General features: G+C 37.7%; 1 long non-coding RNA gene across 1 annotated transcript in view; it reads left to right on the top strand.

Moving 5' to 3' along the window:
* LOC134336485 (uncharacterized) overlaps positions 1–5,621 on the top strand; it is a 138,596-nt gene that overhangs the window by 110,589 nt on the left and 22,386 nt on the right. The window lies entirely within an intron of this gene.

Genomic DNA, 5,621 nt, shown 5'->3' with positions numbered 1-5,621 from the left:
ATCGCTGGAATATACAAGGAAAGTGTAAATATGAGCACACAGGACATCAACAAATTTCTTTAATTTCTTTTTAACAGGTATGTTTATTTGTCAGAGAGCAAGACTAAATCGAGCTTCACAGAATTATTTATTCCATATTGGAAAGTCGGTTACATACTATAATTTCTTCGTTATCGTTATACCTGGTTCGTTGCTCTTACCCCATATCTCATCCAGTTACTAAATTTAAACACGATATGCTAAACTTCGCACAATATTTCTACTTAGAGTAACTTTCAAATTGCTACTATCTCTGTAATAAGATTATCTACGATGAGCCACGTATTTTCAGCGTGATTGTTTCTCATCGGAGTCTCAGTTTTGTGTTTTTATACAATATGATTAAAGTTCAGAATTGTTTCTGCAGCCTGGTCGTTGTGTCTTCAAGAAGCCCAGTGCAGGGTTTAACTTTTCAAGGCCATGGCAACTGTGCACTACTTAATCAAGATTTTAAAAATATCTTCTAATTGTATTCTGTTTATAGAATTGCATTGTAATTTTAACATATCATTAAAAATAAATGTCCCGGATATGCTTCCTTTGTACTAAATATTTTTGATTGGTTTGTTTTGAAATTGTAGGAAATGATGATCTTCCCGCCACCTTTGTAAAGTAAATGTGCAATATTAATGTTATTCATGATACTTGATAAATCATACTGCACCAGTGGATGCCGAACCAACTGCTTGTAATCTGGTGTTAAATAACAACTCGTACCAATTCATTAAAGTGAGATATACATGTAACTGAAATCTATTCACTACCTCCGAACTGTAATCAACTCTTCAAAATCAATCTCAGTTTCAATAATGATATATTTTCATCCAAACATTTCATTCTTCTATTATGCACTACCTTTTTCAGTTCCAGCTGAGAGAAAGAAAGTTTCCACGCAATTCTATCAAAAGAAGACAATGGATAAATTAATTTTACACATTTTGGGATCTGATAGAAATGTACCAAAGAGAAAAAAAACCTTAGCTTTTACATATTTTGATAGAATTTTCTTGATTAATTTCTCCCCTTACATTATTTAATATCTTAGAAAATATGATGAGGTTCTCACTTTAATTTCACCACTGAATTTTTAGTAGTCCCCTATTTAAGATAGAGTAGGTGAGAAACTTACCCTAATGGTTGGACACCAGCAGCCTTCTCTGTTCTGGGCACAACTTATATATATGCATTTAATTCTGTGAGCACAGCAGATCCAGTACTTTATTTAGCATACAGAAGCCTGATGAGCAGATTTTCTTGTTGCATTAACTGGTATTCTAATATCAGGATATAATTAGAGAAGCAACATATGCATTTTGCTGTGGAATTCATTAGCAATAATCCCTTTGACACAAGCACAGCCATATAAGTTGAAAATGTAAAGCTGCCAAGTAACAAGACTAATTTTTAGCAACTTTGTTCCACTGAAACTTTAAAATAGGCTTGTGTCCAACAGGTGGTGTTTTTTTTTCACAAGCACAAGCTGCATTTACAATTTAGAAATTATCTCAATAAAAATACCTTACTGTGTATTAATTCCTCTGACAGCCCAATATCAACATTGAAATTGTGTTGAGGGCAACTTGTATGTACATTATATTATTTTATATATATATACACACACATACACATACATGAAAGCTTTTATATATCCATATAAAATAAATTGTAGAAGTTGTTACATATCCCACAAGTAATTGTATGGGGCTCTTGTGAGATTGCACCTGAAGTACTGTGTACAGTATAAATCTTCTTACCTGCTCGCTGCCACTTACACGTGGGAGGGAGTGCTGGGGGGGGTGACTTTGGGGTTCTTATGTTTAACTGTCATTCATTCTTTGGGGCACTTATCTGTTTTTGTGGATGTTTGCGAAGAGAAAGCATTTCAGGATGTATATTGTATACATTTCTCTGACATCAAATTTGACATTTGAACCTTTGAAGAAAGGTACTATTTACACAGAGGGAATGCAGCAAAAAATCAATTGGTCTGTATCCGGGATGGCAGGTTTGCTCCTTAAGAAAAGATAGTCTGTGAAGACTAGGATAGACTGCTTAGAGTTTTGAAGAACAATGGAAGATCTCCTTGAATCATACTAAATTTTTAAAGGGCTTGATGTGCTCAGAGAAGGGAAAATGTTTCTCTAACTGGGGTCTAGGACCAGAGGGCAGTTTCAGAATAAAGGATAGGACAGTAAGAGCTGTGAAGAAGAGGCATTGCTTCACTCAGCCAGTGGTGGACATTTGGAATTTTCTATCTATCCTAGAGCATTGTGAAGACTTGGTTATTGTGTACTGAACATGAAGAGAATAGAAGGATTTGGGGACAGTGCCAAACAAGGTGATTCATGTAAAAGATCAGTCTTACCATAGTGAAAAGCAAAATAGACTTGAGTGGTCATTTGGTCAATTCCTGTTCCTCTTTATGTTATGAGGTTAGCTCACGTCCATTGTTTATACAAAGATAATAATTTACATCAAAAATATTACTCAAATTTTGTGGTCATAATAATGTTGGGGTATATAAATAGTGTAGCAAGGAATGGTGGGGAAATTATGTATTTACAGAAGAATCTTAACAGTTCTGTCTGACATGCTTTGTGAAAGTGACATCCTCCTGTCAGCTGTTTGAAATAGATTGAGAATTTTATGGCTCGGGTTGATCAGCCAATAAGTGATGGTATGAGAGCAGGAAAAGATTACACTCCACTCAGGGCCATTGTCTCCCATGCCATCACCAACCTCATCAACTCTAGAGATCTCCCATCCACTGCCACCAACCTCAAAGTTCTCTTACTTCACACTGCTCATTTCTATCTCCTACTGAAAATCCACAAACCTGACTGTCTGGATAGGCTCATTGTTTCGTCTTGCTCCTACCCACTGAACTCATGTCCGCATATCTTGACTCTATTTTATCCCTTTTGGTTTAGTTCCTCCCCACCTACGTCTGCAACACTTCTCATGCCCCCAGTCTCATCAACAGCTTTCATTTCCATGGCCCTGATATCCGCATTTTCACCAGGGTTGCTCAGTCTCTATTAACACTTATCTCCCATGGAGAAGGCCTTAAAGCTTTCTGCTTCTTTCTTAACAACAAACACAGCCAGTTCCCCTGGATTACCACCCTCCTCTGTCTGTCCCACAGAACCCTCAACATTTTATCTTTTGGTTCCTCCCCCGCTCTCCAAACTCATGGTGTAGCCATGGGCTCCAGCTATGCTAGCCTTTATTTTGGCACCATGGAACAGTCCATGTTCCAAACCTCCCTTAGTAATGCTCCACAACTCTTCTGTGCTACACTGAAATCTACATTAGTGCTGTACATGCACCCATGCTGAGCTCATCAACTTTATCAACTTTGCCTCCAACTTCTACCCTGCCCTTAAGTTTATTTGGTCTATCTTTTGACACCTCTCTTCCCTTTCTCATTCTCACTGTCTCCATCTCTGGGGACAAAATGTTGACGGATGTATTTTATAAACCTACTGATTTCCACAGCTGTCTTGACTATACCTCTTCCCATCTTGCCACTTGTAAAAATGACACGAGATATTCTCTTTCTTCAAAGAATGGGTTTTCCCTTCCTCCATCATTGATGCTGCGCTCACTCGCATCTCGTGCATTCCCTAGAAATCCATGCTCACCCCATCAACTCGCCATCTGATTGGCAACAGAGTTACACTTGTCCTCACATACCAGCCCATGAGTCTCTGCGTCCAAAATAGCATTCTGCACAACTTCCACCATTTTCTACAGGACCCTACTACCAATCATATCTTTACATCTAGCTGGAAGTTGATAGGTGAAGCCAGGAGGGTGCAAAAGAACAAGGGCTGGAGAAGAAGGAAGCTGATCAGAGAAGAGTGCTGTAGGAGAAAGGGAAGAGGGAGGGTCACCAAGACGAGATGAGAGGAGGTAAAAGGTCAGAGTGGGGAGCAGAGGAAGTGAGATGAGGAAAATTTGTTTCTCAGCAGGAGGAATCGATATTCATGGCATCAGATTGGAGTCTACCCAGACAGAATATAAGGCGTTACTCTTCCACCCTGAGGGAGGCCTCATCTTGGCATAAGAAGAGGCCGTAGACCACCACTTCAGAATGGGAATGGGGATCAGACTTAAAATGTTAATTGGAATTAAAACTAATATAAACATCTTATTTGCCAAGGAGTCCAGCCCCAAGACAAACAGATACCTTATAAATGAATATGGTCAAGTTTATCAGGACGCATACATCATGAAACAGATGGGTTCCTGATAATAAGGCAAAAGTAGATGTTATTTTCAGTAGTGAGAGTTCTAGTGAAGAGACTATATTTGTCCCAAAATGCACTGAATGATGTAAAGTTCCTGTACTCCCTTCATTAAACCTGTGATTACAACTCTAAAAAACTACTTAATTGGCTGCAAGCAGTTGAATCATCTGGAGGTTCTGCCTGAAGCTACAATGAATGATGTAAGTGGTCATTCAGAATGGATATCAATGAAATGCAACTTGGAGTTTTAATGTGGCAATTTTATCAATATAAGAATTAGGTAAAAAAAATGAATACACTGCTATTTGTCTTTAGTATTAGTCATGGCTCATGTAAATTTTAGGTAGTAAGAAGTTAAAATTTTAATTTGAGCTTTGTTCAAATTAATCTGTTTTTAAAAGAGAGCATTCAACAGATAAAATTGTACCAGGGTACTTAATATTTAGAAAGAGCAGACAGACCACAAAAGGAGAGAGGACAAATAGGCAGATCTGGTAATTCGATTAAACCCAGGCAGTTGGTTGAAGGACAGAAAACAGAGAATATGAATAAATTATATATTTTTAGGCTAATACTTATGAGTGGGTCCACAGGGATAAATCCTGAGCTCCATATAATTTGGCAGAGCGTGGGTATCTATATTTACTAATGATAATAGAGAATCTCCACAGGGTGTAGCAAATGGGTAAAAAGTTGGTGTATAATAGCATCTTTATTAGGAAGAAGAAAATACCAAATGCTTTTCCAATGGTATATGGTGAATTTTGGAATACAGAGGAATATCAGTGTGCACTTACTAGAATTAGAGCAAGTAATTATATGGTTGAAGTAGGTCAAAGGTATATTGCCTTATATCACCAAGAATTTATATACTGAAAACAAAGACATTTTGCTGGGATTACAAAAGACCTTCGGAAATCATTTGGAGTGTTGTGTTCAGTTTTGATCTCCATCCATTAAAACGAATACACTTGCTTTGAAGTCAGTACAGTGTTGATCTATTCCACTGATTCCTAGATGAAAGGGTTGTGTCATGAAGAGAGTAAATGATTAAAGTTTAGAAGATTGACAAATGTTCTTGTTGAGACACCGCATATTGTGAGAAAGATTGGTAAGAAACAAATGCTGATGAACTGCTTCCTCCAGCTATAGGGCTGGAGATCAGAGGCTGGGTATCTTATGGCAAGTGGTTCATATCCTGAAATTCCAAAGCCTTTCTAGCTTTCGCAGGCACAAGTCCATAGTAAATAGAAATGCTTCAACTTGCCTGGCCAAGTGTAATTTTCACAACACTTATCAAAGCTCAAAACAATCCATGATAAAGCAGAC

The sequence above is a fragment of the Mobula hypostoma genome, chromosome 22 (assembly GCF_963921235.1).
Source record: "Mobula hypostoma chromosome 22, sMobHyp1.1, whole genome shotgun sequence".
NCBI classification, from domain to species: Eukaryota; Metazoa; Chordata; class Chondrichthyes; order Myliobatiformes; family Myliobatidae; genus Mobula; species Mobula hypostoma.
This window is presented reverse-complemented; position numbering and strand designations above follow the sequence as displayed.